Here is a 15,880-nt window from a genome sequence, read left to right as displayed (position 1 = left end):
TCTGCAGCAATTGCAGTTAATAATGCCTTGAGATGTAATGCACACAATTGAGTTGCCCCATCTTCTGTAATGACTGACAAATCCGTTGTCTCACAGACTCTATATATAGATGAATGGGCTTTTCTCCACTTCTTCCCACTATCCAGAAATGAAGCATTATGTCATCCATCTTTAAATACAGACAATGCTCTGTCTGTACAAAGGCAGTGTTGCTGTCATGACTCTGGCTGTCATGAACTTTTAAAGACTTGTCATTCTTGTTTTGGAACTAGTGTTGGATTGGTATTTCTGTTGACTATGAACTTGAATTTCACTTGTTTGCATTTTGTATTTCTTTGTTCATGTTTCACTTTATTATTTATTATTTTGTCTTTACAGACTTTTGAAATATCTGTTGTGGACTTTTGAGTTACTTTGGGAAATTGTGTGATTGAACTTTGAGATGATTATTTCCTGTTTTACTCTGAAGTAACTCAACCTATGTGTCTCTTGCTAGATTCACTTACTTGTCTTCTTCCTGTTTCCTGCCCCTGTGATGACCTGCACCTGCCCTAATGTGTCACACCTGTGTTCAGTTATCTCAGCCTCCCTTTGTGTTCTCAACTCTTCTCCGTGCTCCTCAACCTCATTTGTATTTTTGCTTTTTGGAGTTGAATGTTGCCGTCTTTCCTGCCACCAGCCGCCTTTATTCGTTTACCTGTCAGCTAAAAATGTAAGTCTGTTTTATTTATTACATTAACACATCATACAAGCCTTATTGCCCTTTGGTGTGTTACTTGGGTTCAGCAAACATGAAACTTGGCATAATTGACAAAACTTGATACCTGTATAAAATGGAAAATATTGCGGACGCTGCCATCCTGCTGAGAGTCTGTGCAGTGATATTCCACCTGTACAGTTAGTCCCAGTTGTCAGTCATAACGTTCATCCCATTAGCAAATCATCAAATAACTAATTAAAACCAGATCGACCTAAAATGACAGAAACCACTTTTGAGAATGTTAAATATATTTGACATCTTTTACTTTTTAGTTTGGTCAGTGTCCCATTCACCCTCATGGAGGAGGCAGGGGTCACAACCTATGCTGTAGTAACCACCAGGGGGCGATCAAGCCTTCACTTTTGGGCAGCTGCCATGTTGTCAATCTTTATATACAATCTATGGTTGGGACAATCTGTGATCCTTCAGTCTCTGATGCATTATTAGGACAACACTGTACTGCAGGAAGTAACAATTATGAGTACGACCTCAAATATTAGATAAACAGAACTAAACTGTGATTTCAAATGATGGAAGAGCAGCATCCGTGTAGCCCATTTGAACTTGACAGATGTGAATTGATGTGGATTGGAGTATATGTAGTTTCTTTTTGAATTTGTATTCATTTAAAAGGGACACTGTACATTAATTCATATGAGCGCATTGGTTCATATACATGTACCAGTGTTAGTCTCTTAGACTAATTTACATCTGCAGTCGCAAGTTGATGTTAAAATGAGAACAGACAAACAAAGAAACTGACAAACGGACAACAAACTTGCATTTATAAATATATATAAAACGGAAACATACATTTACTATATAACTATATTTTTCCTTTGCTGCAAAATCACACACTGCTCTACACCTTTTCTGTTGTATAGCACCTATATATTAGCACCTTTGGAAAAGCACTGCCCATTTTTTTTGCTGGAAATCCTTGCCTCAGTAAGACCTTGACAGCCCCAGTATAAACCCTCCAGTGACCCCCCTGTACTTCACTGACGTGGATCCCAGTGTGACCGCCAGCGACCTTTTAAACCTCACTTTGCCCCGACGCGATTGAGAAGATTTACAACATCTGTCAAATCCAGCCTTTTCTCTCCAGGGATTCTGCTCAAGTCCTTGTACAAGCCCCCCCCCCATCATTTCCTGACCAGACCCCCTGTCGGCTCAGCCGTACGCTTTTAGTCTGTGCCGTGCAATTCACCTGTTAAACTGCAGTCCATCTTCTTAAATTCCTCCAAGTCACCCAGTGCTGACATCAATATAAAGGATAGGAGAGGAACTGTACCCCCTACCTCAAGGCAGTGGTTCAACCTTATATTCCAGCTTTGCACTCTGTAGTTAATAGGTGCTCAGCATTTTCTTCCCTGTGGCGACCAGGCTATCAGTGCGCCCTGTCTGGATGATTCTCCCTCCTGGGTGAAATGATCCTCCTGTCAGCTGCAAGACAGCAGAATCACTCCTTATCATACTGTATAATGAAATCTTCAGGCTTCACCTCGCCAAAGACATTATCATTGTCCTCCCTTTGCTTTCCCTTCTTTCTTTCCATTTTACACATTACAGCTGAAACTGAACCATTAGTTTAACTTTTATTTTAAACCTCATTTCCATTCTTTCCATTTTGATGCCCTTTGAACTATTTCCATTGCTGGACTATTTTAAGTATTTCTATATTCTACATCAGGACTGTGTCTATATGTTTTCTGCTGAGTTGCAGACAGTCAGGGGGCTAGCAGTAATGCTGAAATGTAATTTTAAATACCATAGACTGTGTATAAAGATGGATGACAGGTTTCCTTTTTCTCCCATCGGACAAAAATGAATGATGAAAATATTTTGGATATGGGAGAAGCAGAGGCGATCAGAAGTGATCATGGTGTGGAGCCATGGTAACGAGGTCCTGCGGATGCGCATGCTCTGCCAATAGTTACTGAGTCTCAGCTGTCAATCATGATGTTTCACATTGTTTTAAAAAAAAAAAGTCATTTGAATCAAACCTGCCAGAGGAATAAAGACTTTTTGCCTTTTATCTTTTGGCAATGTCCCATCAACTAACATGGAGGATTTTATGACCTATACTGCAGCCAGCCACCAGGGGTGATCAATAAGATTTGGCTTCATTGTTTGTGCAAATGTCATCTATCTTTATATACACTCTTTGTTAATACAGTATAACCGCACGCAGCCACTCAGCCGCCACACAACATAGAGACACACACACAAGCACACGCGTGTGCATGCACGTACACATCAGGCTTCACCACCTCGCTTGCTCTCAGCGGATGACTTTTGTGAATTTGTAAGTGGCAGAGAGACGAGCAGTCTTATTCACACGCACACAGGGGAGTCACATGATGTGTCAAATAGACGAGGCTCTATCAGCCTGAACATTTTTGTTGTTGCATAAGTGCTTCATATTCATTAAAAATGATAGCTCTTTCTTCCATGCATGTATTTAGTATAATGTAGCATGCACATATGTATATTCGTGCATTAAATGATGCCAGTCAAATCTCTTAGTTTTGTTGTTTGAAAATCCGAAATTTAAAGTGCTGGATTGTCAGATGAGAAATCTTCCTCTCCTGCACTTTATGCAATTTCCTGCAGTCCACAGTATAGGCTGCAGGGCAGCTTATTTCCCAAATGTTAACCAGGATTAGATTAAGAACCCCACTGTCAGTGTCAAGTCAAAAGTATGTATTTTCTTCTGTGCGTGTAGCTGCTCGAACCACAGGAGAATCAGATGGAGTTAAATTTGAGGAGACATTCACGTCCATCCCAGTCTCTTCCCATAACTGGAGATGACGGGGGAAATGCTGACACCACCCTCTTCTCAAATTGAATATGAGATATAATATATTCCTGTTTTAATATGAGTGGTAAATCATGTGTGAATAACCCTAACTCACTCTCTCTTTTACACTCTCTGGATCAGTGAATGGTGGGGTGGCGTGTGGACGGAGAGGTTAAATGGGATCTCCGTCACACAGAAAACATGCGCACAAAGAAAAATATAAAACAGATTCTGCTTGAAAGCCTGTGTCCTGCATACCTCACAGCAGGGGCAGGGAACTGCCGGCCTCTAGGCCATAACCAACCTGTGAGGCAATTCATAAATACAAAAACAGGTTCTTGGATAAAGTTAACACTCCTCATGTATGAATAATCACACTTGTTCAGACATACAAGCCTCCACACAAATACCCCACACATACACTGGTACTGAATCTCTTCCCCGTGGTGTGATAATTACTGCAGGCAGACCGTGTAGTTTTGCAGAGAGAGCCAGAAATGTGATGTGGCAGAGTTCGGTGCCCGTCAAGCAGCTTTCACAAGACCTCATTCTGACAGAGACAATATTACGAAGGCTGCAGGTTTTTGCTGTGAGTGAGCTAATAGCCAAGAAGCTGAACCCTCATACAGAAGGATTTGTCAAGCAGTGCCATGTCGCAGAGCTGCTACCACCAGACAAAGTCAAATTGCTGCAAAGTGAAGATTCATCACAGTGCCGATTACTGATATGGACTAAGAAATATTGAAAAAATCCTGAGACTGTAAGATGGTTTCAGTTTTGCTCAGTGTGCTCATTTTAGTGTGTGGGATCACTGCTGACATTAATACAAGGAGAGATTGTCGTCTGTGTAAGACCGGCATGGCCGAGGATTAGTGTGAGGGAGTTATTTAGCTGAAACCAGATGTGAGTGGAATCACTTTCACCTGATATCAGATGCCTCGCCAAAAACAAGCACTATCCATTTAATGTGGTCAATAAAGATTATTGTACAAATTTAAATGGTCCAACAAGGAAAAAGGTCCCTCACCCCTGCCTCACAGCTTGTGTGCATCCAGTCTTTGTGCTAAGCTAAGTTATCCGGCTGTTGGCAGCAGCCTCTCACAGTTATCATTGAGTCATGTAGCTGTACTCAGCAAGAAAATGAATATTCTTCTTTTCAAAATGTTTCTTTATCGTAATTGTGCTATAACCCAAAAAAAAGTCACTTGCAAATTTTCAAAATCAAAAAATAATGCAGAAAGACAAAATAAATTACTGCAGTGAATCTATGTCTTAGATTTGATGATGAGTCACGTTTTCCCACGATCCAGAAGTAAAGGCCGAAATAAGGAGAATCATTGATTTCCCTTTGTCGCAAAATCAACGCGTTCAATCGACTGATAAGGGCAAAATAAGATCCAGCCACCAGACGCAACAAACACTGCAAAAAACCTTGGCAATGGCCCCACATCACTAAACGTCTAACTGTCAGCTTGGAGTTCTAACAGCTTAACAACGACAAAACCAGGACAACAGGCCCAGAGCTGATAATGCCTTGTCTGCTGTGCTATCAGTCACATTGACACCACAGAGTTAAAAATGATTTCACTTGTTTATTTGTTTAGAATTGGCCCATTTATCACGATTCCCAAAGGCCACAAAAAGCCATAAATAATTGAGAGGGGGAAAAAAATGGGAAATAGCAAAAACAGTAAAATGCATGACACAAGTGGCACTTTTCCACTCAGCCATTTATTTTTATGTGTTTTTCATGTTCAGCAGGAAAATTGGGTAAACAGTGGGAGCTTAATAGCAGCATAATGTGTTAAAATTCCCAAATCAATTCATTTGACAGCACATTTTATTCTCGCTCAAGTCCAGGACGTGGGATCAAAACGATGCCTTTCAGTAATGTGTCTGATTTTAATTCTTGCCTTCTGTCAATTGTTTTTCTTCACTTCATATTATCGTACGGAATCTCCAGCAGCTCAGGCTCCAACACAAACCCTGTACACACAACGTGCACAGATAAATGTGAATAATCGCACTCGTTCGTACATACAAGCCCCCCGAGCGAATGCTCCATACTTGCACGTAAGTGCTAAATTTCTTCCCTGAGCTGTCATAATTACTGTAAGCAGAGCTTGTATTTTTGCAGGGAGAGGTCGAAGTGTGATGTGGCCCTCAGTCTTACCTGGCATTCATTCCTCTCAATATGGAGACATTAGGCAGAAGTCATTAACCACAGCAGAGACAAGGAGAGATGGGGGGAGAATCCAGCTCGCTCACTGGGCTGAATGCGTGAAATAAAAAGGTAGCGGCGCGTGCTGCACGAGAGGTGTGTGCGTTTCAGTGTGCGTGTGTTTTTAGAGCAGAGAATGACTTTATGCCTGCATCAGTAATTTGAATCCTTGACTCCTTTGATGCAATAAGGTATATTTTGTTTATGCAGCGAAGAACAGTGATGTGTGTGTGTGTGTGTGTGTGCGTGCGTGTGCTCATATTACCTGTCACTGTGCAAAGCAACAGACAACACATACAGTGCGACTCTGATAAAGTGCATCTGTCCTTGTGCTCGCTGACATCTCTTTACACTTCAACATTCAACATTCCACATTCAGCTTAAAAAATAAAAATAGAGTTGGTTACATCCCTGCAAAATGTCAACATATGCCAACAGTCATTTGCATTTGCTTTCTTATTCAAATCCGTTCCCCCCCATGATGTTCTGCAAAGGGAGTAAAACAGCAGCATAAACAACATCTTGCAGAACATATAGATCTAATGTCTCTGTGTTTGGTGCAACCTCTGTTTGATGCATGTATTTCATTACATTCACATGTACCCATCAGTGTTTAGCAGTATTGTAAATGATTTAAATTTACAATGTATTCAGGTGGAATGATAAAACCTATGGTGCCGTCTTTCAGTACTTATTTCTGCGTCAAAACATGTTGAAGTAATGGTTTCTTATGCCTGTGTGGGCATCGTGTGTCTGTGTGTGTGTGTAAAGGTACAAAATGAGGTGGACTTAAGAAGCATTTATCATTATTAGTCTTTCATCAGTGGACCAGAAGAGGCCTTTAATATCATTGACAGTCATTCCCTGCTTTTTCCATCTTCATTTTTTATCCCACCCACCTTGATTCACTGGGTTCTGCTTTCCAGAGGCTGTTTTCATCAAAGAAGCTCAATAACCAGCACCGGCCCCTCCTCCCATCTCCTTTCCATCACCTCAGACTTACAAGAGCACTCATTAACTTGACCTTGCTTGCTGTTGGGAGCGTACGGTCGAGCGCTTGTTATCCCTATCTGGCATCGTAGACTAAGTTAAGCAAGCTAACCTGATAGGATGATACCCTGAGCATTTACTATAGTATTCCAGAGCGTATTCCTAATGTTTGACATTTTGTTTGATTCATTTAAATTGCTATTGATTGATTGTAATTTTTATTAATCAATATTCAGCAATGCTGTAGAAGAAGGACTCAATTATTTTCTCTCGAATTTCAGAGTACTGAAAAATAAAGCTTGGGTCAAGCAGATTCCATTCCATGAATCTGTCTGTGGCTCGTATGTCTCCAGAACCGTTCGTCGTGTCGGTTTCACACTTGACATTCTTGTCAAAGGTTCAAATATGTGCAGCGTTGAATTTGATGAGATTGATAGTTTAAACTTTAAATAAACTGGTTCTGTGTAACAGTGGCAGCACACAACAAATGAATAAACAGGTGGACAGCTCTTTGTGCAGCAGCTGGTCTTTACTCACCATGGCTCAATGCTGGTCACTTTTCCAGTTCTAGAGTTGCAACCAGGATTTCCACAAATAGGCATGTTCGCAACAGGCACTGCACAAGTGTATGAAATGATGAAATGGCAAAGATCTATAATTGCGTCACTGTGTGTCAATAAAACCATCAGATAAAAGCTGTTGAGAGATCAGACTTTGCTTTGCCAGAGAGCCAGTCAGAAAACCAGCCCTCTATTTGTCACTTTTGAGAAATATACTTAAAGTTGAAGTGTCAGGACAGAGCCACACACAGCCTGACTCCCTGCTCCTCATACTTGTGGAGAACAGCGGTAGCTACCAGCACTGAGCCCTTTATGTGTCTTTTAGCTACAAAGTATCTGTCTTGTTCGCTGTTGATTTCCAGCGAGACAAAGGGGATGGCAAAGAATCGCTACACAGTCATTTCTTACCTTTCTTGGCGGGCTGAAAAAAAAAATCAAGTGCGGTGTTAAATCTGATCCTGTCAGTGCACTTGACGGCTAAAAGGGACTCTGTAAGAGGCTTTATTTCTGCCGTGGATCTGTTGTCTGTGGGATTTCTCTTTAAAAGCTGGTGGAAAGATGGAGAAAGTATTTGGGAGCTTTTTTTTCTCTGCCTGGAAGAAAGAGAATAGCAATTCTTGTTTGATTTTACTTCATGGTGTTTGGATTAGGACAAAAACAGTGTGCACACTCGCTCCATACCTTATGTGAACAAGCAAACATGCAAATACACAAAACATACACAGAAGATGTATTTGTATGGTATATTTTTACCTCCTTTCTTCAGTTGTGATCTGGATGTACGAGATCTGTGAACCAAGACGTAATATTATGAGAATAAAGATAAAAGTATAGGACAGTAAAGTCAATTTAAATTAAGGCTGTGTGTTGTTTTAAAGGGTAAATATCAGAGGATCTGCCTGTCAGCTTTGTTATAATGATGATTGTGGAGTATAGTTATATTTTATTGAAAGTTTCTCAAGTAACAAAATACTTTTAGTGTTTTACTCAGCCATATCCAGTGTTTTCTTATATATATATCTGAAAATTTGACCTTTTGCGCAGCTATAACTCAATGTTTTTCTTCCCTGTATGTGTGATTGAAGCTTCTGTCTGTCCATCTATAGTATTTTAACATAACAGCACATTATCATAAGTATAAGGACTTTGAACCTACCTCAATGCATATTTTCTTTCACCCTATAATTCATAAGTGCATGCTCCATCCGCACACACTCACACTGATGTGAATGTACACAGACACATCAATGTGCACAGAGGCAAACAGGGCAGTAGGCACCCACTGAGAAGCAGCAGGTTGGGAGACTGCTTAATCTGTTATTTTGTCATTTTCAGGTTTTGGTTTCGGTAAATTCCAGGAGCCCGAGGGAGACTAACATTTTGTTTGTTTATTTAAGTATTTGTGACTTTCGGTCAGTCTCTTTTTCTGCATGCTATTAAACACCAGGTTGATCTGACCTGCTTTATTCATAACAGAGGAGAAAAGGGAAAACATAAGAAAAGAAACACAGTTTCCTGTATAAAGAAGAAGCCAGGGAGAATATTTTCTCTTGTTTGTTCTACCTGGAAAATTAGATATTTACTGCAGAATATTTTTTTCATTTCAATGAGAACAGAGGCATGTCAGCACTGAACTAACTAAATAAACTAAACTAAATATCCCAGATATGAATGTCGGAGTCATAATCAAGTGCCGCAGTATAGAGGTTGCACCAATACATGCCATCAACCCATCGAGAGAAAGTCTCAGCTGTCAATTATGGCATTTCACCCTGTTCGATATCAAATCACTTTTTAAAAACAATCTTCCCTGAAATGTGCACTTGAACAAACATCACTGTGATAAGAAATGTATTTTGCATGTACTTTGGCATTCTAGTTTAGTCAATTTCCCATTCACTAACATGAAGGAGGTGGGATTTCTGACCTATACTGCAGATGTTGGCTTCTATTTTCAGGAGACTGTCATGTCATCCATCTTTAAATGCCATCTACTTCAATAGAGTCTTACTTTGCGACCTTTAAAGAGTGGAAGTGTGCACTTGAACAGACGTCCAGGGTTCAATCCAGGGTTCCACATATCAGTGTAATTCCATCTCTAGTTTAAAGCCATTCGTCAAAACCAATTTCCAATTTTGTTTTGGCGAATTGTGATACCACTTGTAGTTAATATATTAAAGACATCAATCCTTTTGTTACAAAATTATAGTATACAAAATTTTGAATTATAATTCCAGTTTTTTTCCCTTCTTTTAAGGCTCTCTTAGTAAATATAGCATTAAATATGAACATTAAGAATGCCTTAAGAATGCCTTTATTGTCATTGAACAGGGTGTACAATGACATTATAGACAGGGTGTACAATGAAGTTATATACATACATACAGTATGTGCTGGTGGGAATTAACTACGTCAGAGCTAAACTGACATCATAGTCAAAATGGTTCTCAAGAGAAAACTGGTATTCTTTCCATTTCTGTCATATAGCCATTCACATATTAATGGGAGTTTCTTTGTCCAACAGCCAATTAATGTTGAAATTGCTGCTGTTGGACACAATCATGTAATAATGGTAGAGTAATGGTAAAGTATAGCTCCGGCTGCATGGAGCTGATTCAGGCTTCTAGTAGTGGGGAAAAATCTGTTGAATATCTTTTGTTGGGATGCCAATAAAAAGTGAAATCCATGGTGAAGCTCATTTGGAGCATTATTAAAAGGCATAAATTGACCCATAATTATCCTCTTTGCCGAGCACTTGACAATCTGCACAGAACTTGTTCACCACGAAGGCAGTTATCAAGAAGTTATTATTAGTTCCAGGAAAGACCAAAAATTCTATCTGCTGTTGCTAGGAGATTCACAGTAACAGAGGTGCCACTGTAATGAAATGTAATGGTGTTGATTATTGTTTTCATTTTGTCAACCCTTTCTAGAGTTGGTCTTAGACCTAAAATAATAGATCTGTTTGGCTCATTAAGTCAACCTTTGAGGAGGTCGAGCAGCTCATCGAGTAATCAGAAGGTTGCGGTTCGATTCCTGGTTCCTGCTGTCTTAATGTCAAAGTGTCCTTAGGCTGCCGACAGCTATGGTGTCTGTGTAAATGGGATGTATATTGGAAATTTGAGTCTCGTCTTAGTCAGAGAAGAACATAAACATCTTAGTCTAGTTTAGTCAAGACCCCAAATTACCATTTTAGTCAAACTTCCGCAAAGTGCTTTCAGTTAAGATTTCATCCATCTGATTTTAACAATTACTTCAGGAAGCATGCAACATTGGTTGGGATGCAGTCCAACTCTCACAGTAAAAATCAATCAGAAAGTAACCAGCAAAGACCTTTCACCATCCAAAGGAACAAAATCAAAAAGAATATTGTGCAACAGTCCTGCAATAATACCTTCCTCCTAATGTTGAGTTTCGTCACGACTATGCCAGAAAGGTGTTGGATTGCTCAATGTGCACATAAACCCATCACAGTTGACATTGGGCAAGAGGCAGGAAATACAGGTCTTGTTAACAGTTATTGTTATTGTCACACTTACTGTTTAATGGTGGTGCTATCTCATCCCTGTCTTGTCCAAGTTATGGAAAAATTGGGAATCACAAACATATTTGGTCCGGGTTTTTCTTAGAGAAATAAACACCAATTTAATTCATTTTCACTAATTTTCTCTGCATAACTTTTGTTTCACCGGCTTCATGCTCAGTTCATGTTTGCCTGCTTGACTCTCTGCCTGCCCTCATCGCAACATAACTCACCTCTCCATAACCAGCTCATCTCCAAAAGTCTCCAGCTTCGCTCAAAGCCCTGCCTCATCAGTCTGCTCCCCAGCTTATTCCGCTGCCTGCTGGCCAGTCATCCAGCCTCGCTCACAGCTCAGCCGTCTTTGGCCCTCTCCCGCAAGCCGCCATTTCCCTCTCTTCCCGCAACCTCTGCCTGCCAGAGCCCTCGTCTCCCCAATAAATCTTTATTTTTTTCACATGTAGCTGTGTTCTGAATATAGGTTCATCCATTCAAACATAACAGCTTCTGGGATAAAATCATGAGCATGTCCTTATTTCTTCAATTCAGTTGCAGGCTTTTGTTGTTCGAATATTTTAAACTTTTTGTCAAGAAAAATTGTGACTTTAATCTCGGAAATGTAGGACTTTATAACATCAGAAGTTTTTCTTGTACATTGACAGCATTAATGTTGCAAAATATTTTTTCTTGCAATATTATCCTCTTTTTCCTGGCAATGCCCCAAACATGACATTGTACGTTTGAATATTTATATATTTATGAATATTAATATTTTCTAACCTCCTAAATTTCCTATTTCTTATCTACTGCTGTATTCATCTGCCTCTGCCACCTCTCTCTGTCCCTGGTGTTCTCTGTTTCAGCTGAGGCGAAGTATCAATCCATGCATGAATGAGTAATGAGAGATTTTTCTTTTTTACAAAATGATTTTCATTTCTCTGTCTCCTGCCTTTGATTATGTCACATACATCGAGTCGCACACAAAGGCACGTATATGGACATTGACACTTTTATGTCGCACAGAGTGGGTTGCGTACACGCATTGATCTGCAAGACAGGAATGCCACTGCTGGACAGAAATGTGTGTTTGTGTGTGTGTTGGTGACAGGATCAAAGGTGCTTGGTCGGAAGGGATGGAAATGATAATCCTTTGGTAACAAAACTCTCTAATCATTTATGCATGGATTTAAACTTTTCCTCTCCTCTAATGTTGCATCCCAGAGCAAGAGAGAGACAGAACTATGACATTATTAATATATGGATTAATTTGAAACAGAGTTGCTACCACAGCTGCAAAGGCTGCTGAGAAGATAACCAACTTCAAAGACCAAAGAAACTCCCAAGCAGGAACACGTCCTGTTCTAAACTAAAAAAAGTAACTTTAAATTGCTTCCACAAGACACTCAAATCAAAAGACATTGTCAACCACAGCTTTAAAACTTGTAATAATGCAATTTGATGCAGAGGCTTTTATCCAAAGTACTTTATTCTAGAGCCCTGTCCCCTAGAAATTACATTTTTACACAACTAATTTCTTCTTCAGACGATGTTTTCTATTAAAGTGATAAAGGGAATAAAAGTGATGAGTCATGCAGCAATATTCCCTTATAATGACGACAGCATAATTATAGTTTTTTATGGTTATATTTAGACATTTGTGATCTGGTTTAATACAGAATAGTTTACAAGTAACATTTAACCAAACCTGGATCTTTTCCCAAACTAAAACCAACATAACTGTGTTTCAGTGATGGCATTGCCTCTATGTAACTTGTAAAACAGTTAGTGTTTGGTTTGAATTTGATTTTTGATGCGATAAAAACGAGGTGAAATGTCACGGTTGACAGCTGAGATGGACTCATGACTGGTCAAGTGTGTGTGTGTGTCAGCGGGACCTCGTCATTTCTGGATCGTGGGAGGAAGTGAAGACGAGCTGTCTATCATTAAATACAGTCTAAGATTTCTATGTTTATTTTTGTATAATATTTTTGCTCCGATTCAATGTTGTCATCTTGAGTGTGTAGGAGCAAGCACTCAGAACCTCTCATTCTTGAAAAGGAGTTGGACAGGTTGTTTGTCCATGTTATCAGTTGGAAAGTATAGCACTTAGAGAGAACAGTGCAGTAATCATAGGCCTACAGCATATAGGGTATAATATGAATGTAATAACTTGGAGAAAGTCTATAGTAATATAAGAGCATGGAAGTATGTGTAATCAGTCAAACTATTTAGATCCACAGATCTTGTTATATTTTACAAAGTTAACTTGACATGAAAATGAAACACTTCAATTTCTCTCAACAACATTTACATTGACATCTTTTCAGAGTTATTGCAAATATATCCAATTATCACCGTAATTCATCTGCTCAAACTCTCATCCTGACTGTTATTCTGCTTTATTACAAATCAGCAGACATATGAGTATTTTTAGTGAGTGACAATAATTTCCTCTAACTGGATTTCAGCCGATGTATAGGTAGAGGAAAAATAACGCCACATATGCACGACTTGCACTCTTGCAGAAGTCAGGGATTAAGAGAGGCTGTGCAAGTAGGCAAGTCTGTCTGTGCATGTTCATTCTGCTGAAACTAAAAGATCTTTGGCTTTGCTTTGAACAGCACTCTCGAAGAAACTCGCTCCCACCTAGAGGACAGTTTAATTCTGTTGATAATTGACAACGGATCACAGAGTTTACTGGTCAATAACCCATCTCCAATCTCTTTTACACTCCATCTGGTTCTCCACAGGGTCGTGTTCTCTCATCTTATTTTTTTCTCCCGAACACTGATGGCTCCAGATCCACCTTGTTAGATCTGCTGTCCTCCTTTCTTTGCTTACGGCCTCATACCCCAGCTCTCCATGAGGTTTTGCAATAGTGCGATAAATGGGGAGTCCATTTTAACAAGACTATGGAGATGGTAGTAGCCTCCTGCCCAAAGCAGAGATAACCGGTTACGGCAGCCATCACCACCATCCATAAAGCCTGTAAAGCTTGTGGAGCAGTAACAACTGCCCAGCCACAATCTTCAATAACTTCTCGAAATTTAGCTGTGGTGGTACGTTCTGGAAAAGCTCAACTCCTCAGGGGTCAGTATATTATCGTAATGTTTTTCTACTTCTTCATGGAGCACGTCATTATAATTTCCTTCACCTGCTGGTTCCATTCCATCAGCATCCAAAACAAGAACTGCCTGCAGTGAAAAAACTATTCTCTAAAATGAATGGGATCTCTGTTCGAGCCCCCTCCCCCCTCATGTGAGCAGCAGATGCTAAGGAAAGCTGACAGAATTTTACAGGACCCCTCACGTGTATTGTTCCCTGCTTGTGAGCATTCCCAACCTTCAATCAGCTTATCTTGATTCCACACCTTTACTCACTAGACATGGTTCTTACATTGACCTCATCTAGATTTACACCCATACACACCCATTTACTGACTGGCTCTAGGTTGCCACTTTAGCAGACAGACACAGTGTGTAATTATATTTATTGAACTATTTCATACAATGTAATGGAAATATCCATTATCTGTTACACATAACATGTTATACTATGTAATTGCAATACTTTACATAGTGACATTTTTTATTGCATGTAATTGTACTAATCTTTTTGACCCTGCAAATTGGCCTTCTGGGACAAATATGACGTGACGTTCCTTTCAGTTCCTGCAGAGAGAAGACTTTATTATAAATTGTGATTAAGAAATTCAAGAGCTGTAGTTTTGAATCAAAATCCAGCCATGTAATCAGAGTGATAGTGACCTCACACACACAGCTGGAGAAGACCACCCTGAAGGACATGTTGGTCGACTATTTTCTTTTCTTTAACAATAGAAACAATGAATTGCTCTAATGATTTTTATTTATAAATGGCCTCATGGGCCAGATTAAACTGTCATGTGACCTGCAAAGTGCTTCGATAAACCCTTCCAATGAAGCGCCACGCATGCAAAAACCTGTGGGCATACATTAGCGTTCAGAGGTCATGCACACAGGTGTAAATACACGTGCACATTTGTTAGGAGACACACGGGAACATGCATGTGCATCTGGATGCCGAGTTGTACTCATTATACATAGAAGCACACTCATGGGACTTTTAATAAAACATATGTACATGCACATGTTCTTGCTATATTGTTATATGTTATCCTTCACACGCACGCACACACACATATATATATATATATATAAATATATATATACACACTCCAGATGTGAGTGGTTACTAACTGTGACATTTAAATATATACATCCATGGCACACACACTTAATACTTTTGTTGTACCAGTCAAATTCTCTATTACTAGTTGTGGAAGCTGGATAAAAGTTTATTTTTATCTTTGAGCTTGATAAATAAAACTTGTGTAATTGATGAGCACTTTCCAAACCATAGCAAATGTATATAGTTGTATGTACAACCCCTTTTCACAGGCATTGGTTTCCCTGGAATCAATATTCAATAATCACAGTAGACATAAAGTATTCATAGGAGGAAAAGTACAGATCCGACAGAATTTTTAATGTTACCACTAAGCTTACACACACAATACACAGGCCCTGGGACCAGCTCAGCTAAATTTCAATCTACTCATTTCCCCCTGTTGTTAAATACACTTCTGCTTTTTCCACAATTACATGCCAAAATGTCGGCTGTGAAAAAAGCTCCATTGAAGATTCAGCTTCTGAGCAGCAACTGCTTTTTTTATGAGTAAGCCAAATATTTGCCCTTTTCAAAACCACATCACCACACAGCAATGATACAACTTTGACAGAAAATAATAAAATAAATACAAAATGAATTACCTAAACAAGTCCAGTATCTGCAGGTTTAATGTCAGACTGCAGTGAAATGAACTGAGGCCTGTAGTTGCCTTGAGGAAGATTATTCATTTCAAATGGACTGTTTGCTTTGGAAACGTTTGCTGATGTTAGATTCATGTGATTTGTGTATCAGCTCCAAGATGTGACTGAGTTTGAGTATGTATACGTAACCTGTTGTCATTCCCAGGTCACTCTGA

The 15,880-nt window shown here is 39.5% G+C and overlaps 1 long non-coding RNA gene across 1 annotated transcript in view; it reads left to right on the top strand.

The window, feature by feature from the left end:
* Positions 1–370: 370 nt before the first annotated feature.
* The window catches only part of LOC138405271 (uncharacterized), a 35,346-nt gene continuing 19,836 nt past the window's right edge, over positions 371–15,880 (top strand). Inside the window, exon 1 of the long non-coding RNA XR_011238963.1 lies at positions 371–712. This is a non-coding gene — a long non-coding RNA (uncharacterized lncRNA). The remainder of the gene's footprint in view (positions 713–15,880) is intronic.

This window comes from Paralichthys olivaceus, chromosome 17 (assembly GCF_024713975.1).
Source record: "Paralichthys olivaceus isolate ysfri-2021 chromosome 17, ASM2471397v2, whole genome shotgun sequence".
Classification (NCBI taxonomy): Eukaryota; Metazoa; Chordata; class Actinopteri; order Pleuronectiformes; family Paralichthyidae; genus Paralichthys; species Paralichthys olivaceus.
Note: the sequence above shows the minus strand (reverse complement) of the source record. Positions and strands in the feature narration are given on the sequence as shown.